General features: G+C 42.1%; 1 protein-coding gene and 1 long non-coding RNA gene across 4 annotated transcripts in view; one reads left to right on the forward strand and one right to left on the reverse strand.

Moving 5' to 3' along the window:
* NEDD9 (neural precursor cell expressed, developmentally down-regulated 9) overlaps nucleotides 1-17,772 on the forward strand; it is a 132,713-nt gene that overhangs the window by 60,332 nt on the left and 54,609 nt on the right. The window lies entirely within an intron of this gene.
* LOC122464543 lies at nucleotides 6,675-13,293 on the reverse strand. The gene is made up of 2 exons (XR_006288690.1): nucleotides 13,192-13,293; nucleotides 6,675-11,583 (listed from the first exon to the last, which is right to left on the reverse strand). It is a non-coding gene; the product is annotated as an uncharacterized LOC122464543 (long non-coding RNA).

The following is a 17,772-nucleotide window of genomic DNA, read 5'->3' on the forward strand; positions in this document are numbered from 1 at the left end:
TACTAAATAGAAAATAAAATACTGAAGTTCCTCATGACACACTCCAAAGTCAACATAACATTTTCTATTAACAATGCACAATAACATAGACATTTTTAGACACTTATCACCAATGTAAATGCTAATTTTGCAGAAGTCTTCATGCAAAATAGGCCCAAAAGAAATTATGACATTGTGTAATCTCTCCTCAACAGAGATCCAAGACTGGAACAGCAGTAGAAGTGTTTTGCGGTGGGGGTGTCAAAAATTATGCACAGAGCTGTGGTATGAAAAGCACAAACTGTCTGCATATCCCCAAAGTTAGGCTCTGGCCAGTTACATTAGTACTTTACCTTCACAAAAGCTAAATTCACCCTCAAGTTTTTGCATTTTTTAAAAGATGATAAAAGCAGAGATATGATTCTATGTTAAAGATATGGCTGCATCAGAGCACATTCATTGTCCTTTTACTTGGGCTACTTTTGAAGACCACTTGGAAGGTACAGCTAGTACAGCATGCAGAACTGGAAGCCATCTGCTTATGGGTCAACATGAGCAAGTTACACCTCTTCTCTGTGAAATGCATTGATTTCCTATTTGATTAGGTGTGCAGTGTAAATTCTGATCTATAAAGACTCTGCAGAGCTTAATCTGGCTAACTTCAGGAGCACCTGTCTCCCTGTGAAATGCCAAGATGTCTGACCAGTTGAGGAGCTTTTGTTGACAGTCCCTTAAGGGGTACTTTCTGAGGGCTACACATAGTGAGTTTTCAGAGCAAGGTTCCTGTTTGTAGAACCCTGAGAATACGAGTTTACTGACCTAGGCCGGGATTCAGCAAAGCACCTAAACACATGCTTAATTTTAAACATGTGCTTGAAGTTAAGCTTGTTCTCAGATGCTTTGCATAGTATAAAACATTTTCTGGTCAAAAGTTTGTTTGCTTTGGATGATCGTTGATTTACCTAAGATTGGTTGGAGCAGTACACAGAAGGGATCTATATAGACTGTCCACTGTAAACAGTTGAAATTAAAGTGATGCTGCATTTAATCTGTCATTCATCCAGATGTTCTGTTCATGAGCACATTAAAAAAATCAGTTAAATAAATTCTGCTTTGTATCCAAATTGGGCCAAATACCAACTGCAAACATTCACTATGTGACCAAAAAAATAAAATTCAAAGTTTGATACATCACTAACGTAGAGGCACCTAGAGAGCAAGAGAAGAGACAAAAAATAAACCCTCTGAGCATTCTGGAAAAGCTTAAAGGATCCCTCCTGTCACCTGGCAGGGAATGGGGTGAATCTGGGTCACAGGGGAAGGTTGTGTCCTTTCCCTATGGTTAGCTGACGCAGGGAAAAGTCTCTGGGGATTGTGATTAGCATTTTTCTGGGCTTGTCTACACTTGAAATGCTACAGTGGCACAGCTGTAGTGTTTCAGTGTAGACACTACCTACACCGATGGGTGGGATTCTCCATTGGCATAGTTAGTCCACCTTCCCAAGAGGCAGTAGATAGGTCAACAGAAGAATTCTTCTGTTAACCTAGCATTGTCTACAGCAGAGGTTAGGTTGGCTTAACTGCATCACTTGGAGTGTAGATTTTTCATACCCTGAGAGACATAGGTGGGCCAACTTAACTTTTGAGTGTAGACCTGGCCTCTATTATGGCATTTTTAAATAGTCTCCATGCAGTTGGCAGGCATTTCACTCTTGTGACTGTTCCTTTTAATTTCTGCTTAACTAGCTTCCTCATTTTTCTGCAGTTCCCCCTTTTTGAAATTAAATGATACTGTGGTGGGTTTCTTTGATATTTACCCCCTTGCAAGTATGTCAAATTTAATTACATTATAGTTGCTATTACCAAGTGGTTCAACTATATTGACCTCTTGGACCAGATCCTGTTCACCACATAGGACTAAATCAGGAATTGCCTCTCCTCTTGTGGATTCCATGACTAGTTGCTTCACGAAGCAGTCATTAATGATGTCAAGAACATTTCTCTCTGTAACCCATCATGACATGTTCACATTCAACATAAGGATAGTTGAAATCTCCAATTATTATTACATTTTCTGCCTTTGTAGCCTCTCTAAACTCCCTGAGCATGTCACAATCACCATCACCCTCCTGGTCAGGTGGTCAATAGTATATTCCTATTGCTATACTCTTATTGTTCAAGCATGGAATTTCTATCCATAGAAAGTCTTTGGTACAGTGTGGTTCATTTAAGATTTTTACTTTATTTGATTCTATGCTTTATTTCATATATAGTCCGTCCGTCCCCCCCAACCAGGACGAGTTACTCTGTAATTCCTATATATTTTGTACCCTGGTGTGTCCTGTTGATAATCCTTATTCCACCAAATTTCCATGATGTCTATTGTATCAGTGTCCTCATTTACTAGTTCACCCATCTTGATATGTAGACTTTAGCATTTGTATATAAGCACCTGTAAATGTTGTCAATATTGAGTTGCTTGCCTTCATGTGTTGTATTTAAATGGGACTCTTACATTTAACTGTTCCTCAATAGCTCTACCTATAGTTTACCAACTTCTTTCCTATCCTACTTAGTAGGATATACAATTCCCCCTTTAATAAGTTCATTCCTAAGGGGTGTCTCCGCTCCAACCATGTGCTCCTTCTCAGCTGTTGGCTTTTCCTCAGCCCTTAGTCTAAAAAAATACTCCACAATCTTTTTAATTTTGCATGCCAGCAATCTGTCCCATCTTGTATTTAGCTGTGACACTCTGGTTACCTTTTCCAGACCTAAGGAAGACCTCTGTGAAGCTCAAAAGCTTGTCCCTTTCACCAAGAGAAAATATTACCTCACCTACCTTGTCTCTCTCATATCCTGGGACCAACATGGCAACAACAATAGTGCAAATGGCATCACTGACAGGCCAGAGGAACTTTCAAGCAGCATGGAACTTTCAAGCCTTCAACCTGGAAAGAAAAACATTGACCAAATTTTCAAACAGCAGTAGGTCAAAGCACACTACGGAACTTTCTGTGTTCAGCAACGGGGTCCATATGTGGATTTAATGCACAGCAGGATAGTGTGCTGTAGATTTATACCCTGATGTTCCATGCACTAACTCTCCATATAGACAGGCCCTGGGAGCCACTTTTGTTAGTCTTCATTCAAAGCCAAACCCCAGTCCTCTCTTATGTGGGAGGAAGGGATGTATTAGCTCCTTATTCCTGCACATGTCAGCTTTATGCTGCCTCTCTGTGGAACAGAGCATTGAGAGGCTGCATGGCTGGTTAATGGTCAGGATGAATGGAACTGTCATGCAAATAATTTCTGTCTCCAATGAAACCTCTCATGGAGGGCTCCCAGAATTTACTGCAGAGCCACACTGCTAGTGGAGAAATTCCTAAGGTTTACAAAAAATGTTATCTTTGAGTGTGGAGGCAGACTGGGAGAAGCTCTCCTTACCCTTCATCTAGATTTCTTCTGTATTGTACAGAGTATGAGGGCTGCATAAGTCCTCCACAGTTGACCATGAGTCAGCTAAGAGACCAGTTTCCTATGAGCCAGTGAGGCACTTGACATCATTTCTAAGGGCCTAAGAGAGCAAAATATCAGACTCTAACTCCTGGGCAGGTGTTTGCCAGCCAAGTGGGTGTTACACAAGGATTTCTTGCTTCACAACCACAGAGTCACGCCAAGCTGCAAAACATCTAGCCAGTTACAGGCTATAGGGCACAAAAGAGCCAAGATTGGACCCAGAAAGGGCTTTGATTTAATAGACATTTTGCCTAAGTAAAGGTTGAGTAAAGGCCCTGAACCACTCTCAGAAGCTATTTATGCCCAGTGAACATTTATCCCTTAAGTAATCTTAATTACCTTAATCTTTTGGCAATTCAGTTAAAAGTTACATAATGGTCAGAGTCCAAGTCACGAATAGGATTTAGAAATCATGTAAGGGGCAGAGCCTCCAAATGTTACTGGACCTATTCCTAGTGAAGCACCAATCTACTGGGCCCAGTAGTGAGTGCTTGCAGGACTGGACCTAAACCACTGACCAGATGCAGCTCAGCCATCTTGACTAGTGGCTTCAAGTCCTTGGTGCATTTAAAGACAGACAAAGATTGCTGAAGCATTTGTTATAGATGGCATAAAATAACAACTTTTTAAAAAATCATTACTGTACAAACATTTTTGGTAAACTTTGCAGCCTAGATAGAAGCAAAACCGCATCCTTTTAAATTCTAGAAATCTGCAGTGTGTGAATATAACACGGAAGTCCCTGCCTAAATGTGATTTTGCTTTAAGTGCTGGTAGGGCACATTTCTCTTGTTTCATTCTGTTACTTTAATAGCACGGAAGTTATAATAATAGTTTGCTGATGCAGGGAAAATGGCATTGCTACACAGCTAAGCAGAGTCAGTACTAATTTTTTTTTAAATTTATGATACAAATCAATAAGATATAAAGAATATAAAACAAAAATAAAAAGACTAGTTTTCCTCTACTTTACTTTTGCACTCTGTACATGCTCCTCAAACTGAATGGGCATTTCAGAAGTCCTCAGGAAAGGTCAATGGCTACTTCTAGGACTGAAATGCTTGTTTGCACTGAATCATTTTCTGCTTCTTTTGGAGCAGGGAGGGTGCCACTTGTTTGCATAGGAGATAAAAGTGGTAAAGGTTGTGGCAATCTGAGCAAACAGGCCATGATAATTCTACAATGGATGGATTGCCACTTGCCTGAATATTAGGGTCAAGAAACTGGTCTGAATAATAATGATCTCTACCTCCCCAAAGTTTTAATTGAAACCAGATCAGACTTTTGAGACTGGAAAACACTTTGAATCATTTTTAAAATAATTGTTTCAGTTGTGATTACCTCTGCATTTTCCTGATTCTTCCAGCATTAACTCATCTGTGAGCAGAAGAGCTGAAAATTGCACAAGAAAGCTTTTTCTTAAAAGACTTCCAGATACATTTTGCAGACCCAAGACATTCAAGTAGCTTGGCCATGCTTTGCATAAACATTCAGGGGAAAATTTTCAAATGTACAAAGGGCTGTCAGCCACTTACCGCCTATGGACTTTCCTTTTGCCATTGCCTTCAAAAATCCCCTCCTCAAACCTTTGCTTTTCTAAGTGAACCAAACTTTTGTTATTTAGCTTTGGAAGCAGAGAGAAGGATGACCTTGTGCTCAAGGCACAGAACTAAGAGTCAGGAAATCTGGGTCCTCTTATTCCCAGCTGTGCTACAGATTTCATGTGTGACCCTGGGCAAATCATTTAAGCTCTCTCTACCTCAGTTTTCCTATCTGCAAAAAAAGGGCACTATTACTACCGACCTCACAGGATTATTGTGAGGCTTAATTCAGATACCGTGGTGAGGAGCACCATTGCGATTCATATAAATAAATAAAGTACAAACCCACCATGATCTGATACAGAGACTTTGGGGATGCTCAAAGCAGTCTTTTGTTATAGGTTCTTTTACAAGTTTTGTTTTGATTTAACTTCTCCAAGATGGAGTGTTGGATAGTTGTTTGAGGTAGCAGGGGCTATTTTTAAAAGGGAAAAATATTTGGAACAGCTTCCCAAAAGAAGTGGGTATTGGACATAAAATTAGGCTCGACAAATCCTTTGTATAGTAAACAGAAAATAATTGTGCATGGGAGGGAGATAGGCTAGTTGATCTAATAGGTCTTTTACATTTCTGTCTTCTGTGGTTCAATGATAATATGTACTTAGACTCTGGAGCATTTTCCTTGTAACAGTGATTCCCAAACTGTGGTCTACAGATCACTAGTGGTCCACAGAGTATTGCTGGTTGTACAGTGTTCATTCCTCCTTAATTCCAGCTGCTAAACTGCATTAGAAGACAGATGAAATGCACTGAAAACTTTCCTAATGTTCTTTTTCATGTGAGCAATGATTGTAGTTGCCACAGGGATGTCATGTGGTCTGGGATTAAAACGGAATTGTAATGGGCAGTTGTGAATGGGAGGGGAGTTGTCCAGGATATGATCTCTCCATTAAAATATAGTCCACGCTATGAAAAAGTCAAATACTTTTGAAATCATAAAATAAATCTGAGAAAAATGCAATTCATTCGAAGACAATGAATGAAGAGAAAAGGAGGTGAAACTCATTGAATATATTATTTATTACAACTCTAGTAACACAGGAGGTTAAAGTTTGGAACTAAACTAGTTGTCTCTAACTAGACTTGTTAGAGAGGGATGGGCAAAGTCCTTCAGTTGCTAATAGGAAGGCTGCACCCATTTTTAAGATGACCACCCACGATTTTCTCTGTAACGAACTAGTCACTCACACTTACAGTTTAGAACTCTATTTTCAGCTTTATTGCTTTAAAATACCTGAGCAGAATTGTGCCCCTGTATGTCTGAGCGCAACCCTGGACTTCAGTGTAAAATTCCGTGAAGTCACTGGACTTCAGTGTAAATTTCATCAGTGTGTTGGGCTGGTCTCAAGAGAAGATCACCTACCAATCCCACTGGCTGCAATAAAATGTGTGCGTGCTCAGCACCTCTCAGGATCAGGCCCTATCTGAGGACAGAATCATGTCCCTCGTGTGCACAGCCATTTAAATATGCTTTCTGCCATATGTATTTTTTAAAACCAGCATGCCTTACATATTTAACCTTATACAGGGCTGCCCATATACATACAGTATGTCCATGAAAGTGCTGGATGGGCCATGAATAATGTCATCTTTTTTTTTTTTTTTTTTTTTTTAAACGTGGGACAATTGCTGTGAGAGACAAATAACATGCAGACTAAGAATAAGAAAATTTGGAAGCTGCTAAAAGCAGCAGGTGGAAAAAATGATTCCTCACGTCAGATGTCCTTGGTTAGATCACTGTGCAAAGAAAGGGCTGAAAGCTTATGCAGTTTGGACACACTTATTTACCAAAACACTTTACCAAAGTAATGATAAATAGCAAGAATTGGATGTGTGGATCTAAATTCATTGAGAGTTCCCCAGGGATTCTTTTCCCAACAAGTACAATAATGGAAAGGCCATTGTCAAACTCAAAGAACTGGAGTGAGGTCAGCAAAGAGAGCAGCCGCAAGGCCCTTGGGAAGCAGTGATTGCTACTCACCATATGAATGGAAAGCAAAGAGAAAAGCAGACCTGACCTTTCAGTGAGACCTGGAAACAGACACAAGAACACTGGTCATTAAAACAAAACAAAAAAAGGCATTAAAAAGAAGTCTCTTCAATAGAAACAGGAAGTGGTTGAAGGAGATTAGGCCCAGAAAAACAAAGCTCTACTCTCCCTCAGGCTGCCGAGGTCTTCCACCGCATTTATTGGGTTGTGAAAATGGACAGATGCTGGCAGCCTCCCGACAAATGACAGTAATGGGAGGTGACATCTCTGGACCCCAACCAGCTAGCACACAATTGTCTCATTTTCATGGTGTGTCAAATTAAATTTGGACACTAGTGTTTTGCTTGGCTTGTACAGTTATCTCCTGTCCAGGGCAGGACACAGTGAGAAGTTTACAACTTTACACTGACTTTGATCTACAAACAAAAATGCCAGCCCCACAGAACCCAAAGCCACCTAGGGCATGGAGGGGAAGAAGGAAGAGCTCAGAAGATCTCCAGCTGGGGCTCAACCAATTACATGTTTTCAGCGTGGACATCCAGGATCCATGGGGAAAAAAATTCAGCACTGAATCATTCTTTTTCTTAGTCATGACCTTTTTACCCCCTTTCCCTCCTCCCCTTTCCCTTCTTTGCATCCATTCATTTCTTCATCAGTGGCTCACATACATCAGCATAACAGAACCATTTGAGACGTTTTGGTGGAGCGTGTATTTGGTGAGTGCAAGGGAAATTTTCTCAGCCCGGATCTTTTAGTTGGGTATGTTAAAAGGCTTCCTGTTTCTCACATTTTTGGTTCACAAAAAAAGATAAAAATCGTCTGTGTACCAGAAAGAAAACTGAAATACTTTCAAAACGTGGGAAATTACAGGAAGACCTGGTGGTATACCACTAGTAAATGTACCATAGGGAACAATTCTCCCTTGGTGGAGAGAAGGATAGGATGGCCCAATAGTTATTTTCTCTCTCTAGGTGAAATCCTAGCTTTATTGAAGTCTGTGGCAAGACTCCCTCTGACTTCAATAGGGCCAGGATTTCACTCCATTATTCCGTGACTCAAACTGCAGCATATTCAGCTGCTGCTTTGCAAACCCCAAGCATGGGAACCTAGTAAGATCAGTCACATGTAGTGATGGGTGAACCTTGAAAACTTTGGATTTGGGGTTTGGTTCAGAAAGGCATCTAAACATTTCAGTACTTGTCTGAGGCTCATCGTAAGGGCCTGATGGCTTTCTCCTTCAGGGGCCAGCTCTCTAAATTCGCTGAGTTTGGAAGAGAATGGCTGGAAATATGATAAGGAGGTCAGGTGAGGAGAAAGGCAGTCAGCAGAATCCATGACTAAGTGGGAACTTACAGGCCCATAAAGAGACTGATCCAAAGCAGTGAAGTCAGTTGAAAGACTCCCATAACTTCTGCGGGCCTTAAGTTTGGATCCAGGAATCAACATGAGAGTACGCAGAGAGAGGAACAAGAGGTAGCATTATGAAAGCAGGCAGTGAGGAGTGGTACTTATACTTTAGCAGGGGTGTTACATGGTTGTGTGAGGAGGAGGAGGAAGAGCACTTCGGCTAGACTAGATCACATCCCAATTAGTGTTAAATCACTACTGCTTTCTCATGAGATTTCTAGCACTGCCTACTTTAGCTCAGGATAGAAATAATATTAATTATTATTTGTATTGTGCCTATACCAGAAGAATCCTCTTATCTTGTGGTATTTCAGCACTTCTGGTTCCAGATTTAGAGAGAAGTACAACGTGCAGAGGAGCATGAAAATTAGAGAAAGGCCTCCACCAAAACCTTACATCCAAATACCCTGTGTTTGGAAACATTGAACTCCATATCCAAAATGTGCAGCGTTGACCTATTTCTAGCGAAGATGAAAAATAATGGGGGAGCGGGGAGGGGAAGCTAACAATATTTTCAAGACCTTCAAAAACTCAAACATTCAGCATCTCAATCTTGGTTTAGTGTCAGAAGCAAACAAAAGGTTCAGAACGGATTCATGTTGTTATTAGCTAGGACCCTGACTCAGCAAGGCCTGTAAGCCTATGCTTAACTTTACGCACTTAGGTGCTTTGCTGAATAGAGATGGACTTAAGCACATGCTTAACTTTAAGCATGTGTTTAACTCCTTTGCTGAAAAGGGGTCTAGAGCCAAGCACCCAGTAGATTCTAATCCTCCAAACCCATTTCAGGGCATAAAATGTTGTTTAGATTGATACTTTTAGATATATTTTAATGGAATATTTTGTGAGTACCCCCTGTGCTGTGCTGTCTGGGGTTTTTTTTTGTTTTGTTTTGTTTCTAATGGCTAGCCATGCATCACAGTATGGCTGCTGTTTAAATATTTGCCTGAAAAAAATGTAGTCTGCGCTTAAGAAAAGTGGTTTGGCACAAACTGAACATTTTCAAACATCCATTTACCAGCTGGAACACTTATTTTTTTAATTGAACAAAAGTGGAATGCTTCTAAATACACCGGACTGTTTACTAGGTTTCTTATTACCTACGCATCATATGGCGTGCTATAATAAGATATCATTGAGCTGCTTAAAGGTTGGGGTTTTTTGAAAGTCTGTCATTTTTCTAATAATAACAAAAGAGCAGTGAATAGATTCTACAATAGCAGGATGGAAAAATGTGCTAAAGTATTTCCATAAATCAAATGTAGCACTTTGGCAATAGCTCTGAGGCAGTAACTTTTGTAAATTAGGACCAGATGATTTTAAAATAGAAACTTACATAAATTTATGGTGTGATTTTTTTTTCCCTTTTCTTTTAACACAAGTTTGTCTGTCTTCATGAAGTTACTTTGGCTGTTCAGCATGATGGGAGTTGGTATTTTAGAAGTATATTTTTGTGATTTATCATACCCACGTAAATTGACAGAACATTTTAAATATACAAACAAGAAGAGGGGATATTTTCAGAGGCACAAAGCAGACTGAAGCACCCAGTTCCCTTTGACTTCCAATGGGAATTAGATGCCTAATTTTCCTTGCGCCTTTGAAAATCTCCCTCTTATCGTTTTGCATAAAAATGGAAAATTCAACTCCCCATTTCTTTCACACTGTCCTTCTTCCCTTGTTTTTTTTCCCCTTCTCCTCCCTCCCTGTCCACAAATTTCAAGACACTTCTCCCTTCCCCTCTTCTTCCTCCTCCCCCCAGCCATTAAAGTTTCTACAAATGTTCCTGGTTGGTTTGTGTGTTTGTTTTTGCCAGTTAATTTGAGGTGGGTGGCAGCACACAAGCACCTTAGGTGCATCCTTTTCTCATTGCAGTGATCATTTTAAGCCTGTCGGCAATAGAAAAAGGAACCTCTCTGACAAAGGGTGACAAATGGAATGGTAGCAGTGCCAGATAGGGACATTTCACCCGTGATCATCTCGTTCTAATTCAAATCTTTCAACACTACATACATATACTGTATACATGTTCTCCTAATCCATGGCTGGCCTTAACATTAGTGACCCAAGTAGCTGTCTAGAGCATACAAAACCAGGGGGCTGCTATTTGATTTAATATAAGTGAATGTCAATCCCTAATTGCTCACTGTCTAAGAAAGAGAAGTGCCAACATCTGACCTGCCCAGGTTGCTCTTTGAGCAAACACCATACCTGACTTAATCCTTCACTGGGCTAGGAGTCTCTAGAATAATCTGTCACATGCCCAGCACCATGGCACCCTGTGAACGAATGGTTAAATAGCGCCCTAACTTTGAGGAGTAACTTTGCCCAGGTATTTTTACAGCATTTACCCATTGTCCAGAGCGGGGAAAGTTGCTCAGATTGTCTCTCAAAGCCATTTTGATATTAGAGTTGCCTCTCTAAAGCCTGAAGCTCAGGGAGTCTGGGTACTGCCTCCCCCGCACAAAATTTCATCCTCTAATATAATCAACTGAATGGAACCCATTCATGTATTCCAGTCAAGTTAAAGAGGCACTCTGAGTACCAATGATCTAATGCATAGCCCAAAAGTTTGAGGAATCATGGATTTGAATCTCCATTTAAACCATAACTGAAAAGTCTGAAGTTCAGGAACTGCCATAATTAGTTTGCATCATGAAGGGCAGTGTTTAGGGAGCTTCCATTAAATTGCTGGTCTCGTAGTTTTCCCTGTGTGCGCTTTATGGAACGATGCTTGCTTCAGCAGTTCAGGCTTCTCTTCCCTACCTGCGGCAGGGCAAAGTATGGGCCTGCTGTTCTTTGTTAAAGAGATGACCTGTCTTCAGTGTTCTCTCCTCACCACACACGCTCTACTAAGCGGAGTCAAATACATTAAAGTCAAGGCTCAGGCCACTGCAGTATGTGTCCCAAGTCCTAGTCCCAGTGAAGTCAATGGGAGTTTTGCCCATGAGAAGAGGATCTGGCCTCCTCTACCCCCTCCTTTGGCTACCATATCAATACAGGCGTCCAGAGTTATGAATGGCAGCAGTAGAAAAGATAAGGAACAAAGTCCCCATATGTCTTCTTTTCCTGTATTGTTTACTGAGAGTCCTGCAAACAGTGCAATACATTGTTCTTTTCTCTAAAAGTCATTAGACTTAACTCTTGTTAGAATGACAGCCAACGCACCCACACCCCCAGCCTCCATCAGCATGGGAGCAAGAACATCAACAGATTTAGATGGCAGCAAAGATATGCATTTTTAAACAATCTTTATGGGAAGGGGGTTCACACTGAGACTGAATTGAGATTTTTAACAAACCATCAAAAATGTAAAATCAAATAAACTGAAGCGTCATCCTCTGCTATTATGGGATTAATCTAGCTCCCACTGAAATTATGAGAAGCTTTCCAGTAACTTCAGTGGTACCTGGAACAGCCCAATGAAGAGGAAGTAGCTATCTTCCCATTATATGCCCTCCATCCAACTTTCCCCAGTAGAAACCAATCCTCCTGAAATTTCTCAAGCTACATCTCATTCCAAAGTAGAAATTTTATGGGATGTTTGGGGAGAAAACCAAAGGGGATTTTCATAGTGAAGGTCAGGAAGGGAAATTTTTAAAAACACCCTTTTGATTTTTTTTTTAAATTAACTTTTCTTTTGGACTCACCCACAATATGAGCTGGCCAACAGACTCCACATGTGAGTGGTTGGCCTCACTGAGGAGAAGTGACTTTTAGGGCTTTGAGGGGGCTATCTGGGGGGAATTATGAAGATAATGCAGTTTGTTTACACTAAGGTAGGAGGGGAAAATGTTAACTAGAGGCTCCTGAAAGCAGGGATACAAAGAGAAGGCTGGAGGACAGGCTCCGGGGGAAAGTGGAAGTCCTTGCCTAGCCCACTCACAGGAGCAGGAATGGAGGAGGGTGTGAAAAACTGAGGTCGTTCAAAAGAGATGTAGGGTAAGGACTGTGGGTTTTTGCTCTGCTGACACAAGCCATCCTTTGCTGTTTTGCTCTGTTTTTGGACCACCCTGTAGACAGCTCTGGTCCTGACTCCCTGTGCTCTGGCTAGGGTGCAGAAATTCTCTGCAGACATGCATGTATTTTAAAGTGGCAGGATACAGTATTTTGATTCTCCCCCTCTTACCTTCCTTATTCCTCCCACTCTTTCTTGTTACCTGAAGCTACAGTCTAAGCCACTTTCATACACAGATGTTTTCACATGCATGCAGAGCAAACCTTAAAATGTTTAGATATATAAGTGTACCTTCTACTGACTTCACGTATGGATGAATCGTATATGGAGAGGAGAAAATCTGAGAAAGAGTACAGAGAGGGGCCAGTGGCATAGGCGCTGACTTTTAGTTTTACCCGGGGGTGCTCTACCCCAAGGCCCCACCCCCACTCCGTCCCTTCCCCCTGACGCCCTGCCCTCGCTTCTCCTCTTCCTGCCCCATGTCCGCCCTGCCTCCTCCCACCCCCTCCAGCCCCTTCCTGCCCACCACTCGCTGGTCTCGCCCACCTCCAAGCACCTCCCACAGCTACCAAGCAGCTGATTGGCAGCGCCACTGAACAGCTGTGGCTGGTGGGTGCTGAGCACTCAATATTTTTTTCCCTGGGTGCTTGAGCCCTGGAGCACCCATGGAGTCGGTGGCTATGGCCAGTGGACTGAGATGATGGACATGGTCTGGGGTGGCATGGAGCCAGCTGTGTTACCTGGTATGGGGAAGCGGAGCTGGAGACGGGTGTGCTTGGACAGTGGGAAGAGCCTGGCAGGACATGGAAGGAGGGGCAGGTGAACATGGGACATGGAGCCTGCTAAGGAAAGGCAATTATTTATCTAGGATAGTTGTGGAATACTTAATTTCCAAACCATAAAATGTTAAATGCCGAAAGTGTTCAGTATGGAGAAAAACTGCCCTCTCCATTTCCACCCACTATCGACTACCCCCATAGGCCACTCATGAAAAACTTCTCCACTCATACACACCTTCCCATGGACTTGCCAAGGTCTGCAGGAAAGAAATTTCCCTTTGATGAGCCTCATGATTTCCATCTCTGGGCAGCAGAACTACCATCCTGCAATCCTAATATGCCAAACCAATTTAATCTTTAGATGCTCATTTAAAGGAATTTGGGAAATTCCCCAACAAGCATAAAATTGCTATTGCATCCTGACTGAACTCCACCGAAACCCCAACACACTCAACCTTTGGTCTTGTTTGAATCATTTTATTGTTTGGGGAGAAGTGAATAGGATACACCACTTGTCCTATATATCATTGATTAAAAGTATAGATTGGATCAAACTGCAACTCCGCATCTCCTCAAATTCGGGAGCAGTTCAGATCAGGATCTGAACTTTTTGATCTTCAGGCTTATTTCTGTAATCAGTTAAACTAGGAACCAGAATCTGACCATGCCTAAATCTTGGGGTATTTCACAGTAACATGAATCTTATTCCTAACTATATGTGTTGGATCCACCTCTAATTACAACTGCTGTGTTATGGAAGTGTTGGATGCTGAGCAGCATCAGAGAGTTGTGCTTATTGTGCTCCATCCACACTAGCATGAGTTAGCAAGTTTTCTGCATGCTCATTAGTCATGTTATTTTTCTCAGCTTTTCTTCTAAAGAGTATTTTTTTTCCTTTTGGCCCTAGCAGGCTGAATGGCATGCAATCCATGCTTCTGGAGGCAAGTCTCTTTTTTAATCCATGTATTAAAGCTATTACTGCCAGCAGGAAAACAAAAGAGGGTATTCTACAGGCAGGATTGGTAAACGGCTTTGTTTGCTTCAGAAATGAATGAGTCGTTCAAAGTATCTTTGGAAGCAACAGGCTAGCGAGGGCTGCATCCTTGCATTCCATTCCTTCTCCAGTTTTCTCCACATACCATGGATTCTTCCTGCCCTCTCAATAACACTGGTTTGTGGGCAGAGGGACACTGGGAACATAGTCAGCCTCACAGCTACTTAGAAGAGCAAGAATTGCCTACAGTGATGCCAGTTTCTTCAGTCCCTTTCCCCCAGCAGCAGCATTATGTCAAACATTTTAGTTGGGGGACTGTAATTTGTTTCAGCTTTCTTAATAAAGGCCCTTTTCTGAGTGCCCTTCAGTGCTCAGCTGTGGTTACCATTGTGACAGAGATGACAATTTCCTCCAATATCTTTGGGAGATCTTACTGTATTAAGTTTATATGTCCTTGTGTGCCAGGGATTGTATGTAATTCTGTGGGGGAGGGTCACCACAGCTCCCCCAAGAGCCAAGAACTCTAGGAGCCAAGCGTGGGGTGATTAGGCAAATTCACTCCGGTTGTAGCACCTCCAGAGAGGCATTACCTCATGAGGAAGCTCACCTTTATTAGTTCCAACAGGATTTTCCAGAGACTAACAGACAAAGAAAGGACTTTTGATTCAAGGCCTCTTTTCTGACCAGCAAACAGACAGGATCTTCTGTCCAAGAGGGTTCCCAATCCTTCCTCAGAAGGATTGGAAGGACTTTAGCCTACTGAGGCCCCATAAGACTGATGGGTGACTCCTGTTAAGCTTTTAGCATGTGTGTAGGTTCTTTCACTGTTTGGGGGGTTTTCTCTGCCATGCTTTCACTTTAAGAATAAATGTGCTTGCTGATAAATAGCTGTGTCGTGACTTGTGATTGCTGGCAATTATGCTGTTTGTAGCTTTCGAAGAAAAAGTAAAACATAGATAGTGGCCTGTTTAGGCAGTCTGGTTTGCTGGAGATATCACAGGGGAGGCAGGGGGCTGTGCTGTGCAGCCTGGAAAAACCCTGGTCACGGGGGACAGAGACACAGAGAGGTGATGTGTAAGAAGCTGGGAGCCTAGACTGGGTATTTTTGAGGGACTCCAGAGGGGTAATACAGGGCAGTTGCCCTGAAGTGTGACAACTATCTTTTTCAATGAATTCCTTCTGCTGCTGCTACTTTGAAAACCCATACTCAAACGTGATCATGTGCACTATACAGTCTGAGGCACTGAAGCAGCTGCCCTGAATGGGTCTGAAAGAGCTATTTCATCCCATTCCAAACCTGCAAGCAACATGCAGCATTGGGACGAAGGTAAATTTAATTCATTCTGATTTTATTTTCTCATTTTTCAGAATGGGGAAGTGCGTCAGGTGCTCTACTGGTAAAACCTCCACTACTTTCCTCTCCTCTTGACATTCTTGCCACTCACTTTCCTCTTTATAAGGCTCCTGCCATTCTCATCCATACCATCTTTCTGGTTAAAGAAAAAAAAGACACTTCTCCCAGCACTTTGGCTTGTAAGGTGGTGCACAGAAGAGAGGCACTATATGCAGTCATACTGTTTGCCTGTCCCTGGAACCAGATCTAAACCCGGAAGATACTTGGAGAGAACTTGGACAGATATATACATACAAGCTTGCAAAACAGGACTTGAAAGCTTGAGAGAAAAGCTGTTCTCCCAAGATTTCTGGTGATTCCAATTCTGAACAGATACAACATTTCAGGTTCTCAAAGAATTCACTTTGAGCTTGATTGGGGTGGTCCTAAGTGGAGGCTAGATAAGCAGCTGCCTCCTTGCAGGACCACATATTAAAGAGTCCCCACTGGACAGCATTCAGACAGTTCTGGTCACCCAGTGACAGACCAGTCCTGATCAGCTCTTTCTAGGTTTGGATATTCTGCTCACCTATTTACTCCTCCAAGAAGGTGCCACAATTTGGGTGTGGTGTGGTTTCTGGCTTTTAGAAATGGGTCAGAACTGTGTGCGCCAGCTGCAACAGCACTTCTGTTGAAGCATCCCTGCAAGCAATGCCAAGGATTCTGGGACACATTTTGGAACCTAAGGCCTGTTTCTGTTCAGCAACGTACAGCAAGAAAGAAACTCCATTTGGAGGAGGAAACGACAGAGGCACTGGTTGGAATCAGCAAGAGAGCAATGTGAACAGTCCCTAACTTTCATCTTTGACTAAGGCATCCAGGCCCCCACAGCATGATCTAAAGTTGGTTCTAAAAGGGAATGAAGATTCAGAGAGGGAAGTGCCTTTCATATTTTATCCAAATTGGTTCACCTGTCATTTAGATACCTTTCTTTAGGCCCGACTGTTTGTTTAGCAGTAAAACCATGCTGGAATGTTCCGGTTCCAACCTTCTTCCAAGATTCCTCAGGCTAACAGGGGCTGGGTTCATTTTGAAAGCATCAGAACGGTCCTCTGGGTGGGAGAGCACTTTTATGTTTCCATTGCCATTTGAAGCAGCACTGTCACACTGAAGGGAGCTGCATTACCCCCCATTTGATCAGATGGAGGGTCACCAAGCAGGGTGTTCAGGGGTGGCTTGGGAAGTTAAATGATGGAATCCTGGAGAACCTCTGCATAAAAAGCCCTTTGCTGAGAATTTGAGGGAGCAGCTTTTTTGTGCTTTATTGTGAACAGATGTGGGATGTCAATGAGATTATTTCATTTATTTTAGGAAACATATTGTTCTAAAACAAGACAAGTAAGCTAGAATTGTGGAAAAATGACAACAAATAATCCTCTAAATAGAAGAAAAAAATTCTCTCCAGCCACTTAATATTCCTCCTAATTTGATCTTTCCATATAAACTTGGCATTTACAGGAAACCACTGTCTACAACTCCTAGCAAGACAGGTCCTCATTGCTGTTTCATGTAATGAATTGTTTATCTGTCTGTCCAGTACTAAAGATGAGTGGAAAAAATCCCCACCATTGGCCAAAATGGGGAACAACTACTTTTTTTGTGTGCTTTGCTGAAACACAGACTACTTGGTGAGTTTCCCTCAAATGTTTTGCTTTTTGGGTGAAAATCAAAAGTCTTTCATAGAATCATAGACTAGAATCATAGAATATCAGGGTTGGAAGGGCCCTCAGGAAGTCATCTAGTCCAACCCCCTGCTCAAAGCAGGACCAATCCCCAACTAAATCATCCCAGCCAGGGCTTTGTCAAGCCTGACCTTAAAAATATCTAAGGAAGGAGATTCCACCACCTCCTTAGGTAACGCATTCCAGTGTTTCACCACCCTCCTAGTGAAAAAGTTTTTCCTAATATCCAACTTAAACCTCCCCCACTGCAACTTGAGACCATTACTCCTCGTTCTGTCATCAGCTACCACTGAGAACAGTCTAGAGCCATCCTCTTTGGAACCCCCTTTCAGGTAGTTGAAAGCAGCTATCAAATCCCCCCTCATTCTTCTCTTCCGCAGACTAAACAATCCCAGTTCCCTCAGCCTCTCCTCATAAGTCATGTGTTCCAGTCCCCTAATGATTTTTGTTGCCCTCTGCTGGACTCTTTCCAA

The sequence above is a fragment of the Chelonia mydas genome, chromosome 2 (assembly GCF_015237465.2).
Source record: "Chelonia mydas isolate rCheMyd1 chromosome 2, rCheMyd1.pri.v2, whole genome shotgun sequence".
In the NCBI taxonomy this organism is placed as follows: Eukaryota; Metazoa; Chordata; order Testudines; family Cheloniidae; genus Chelonia; species Chelonia mydas.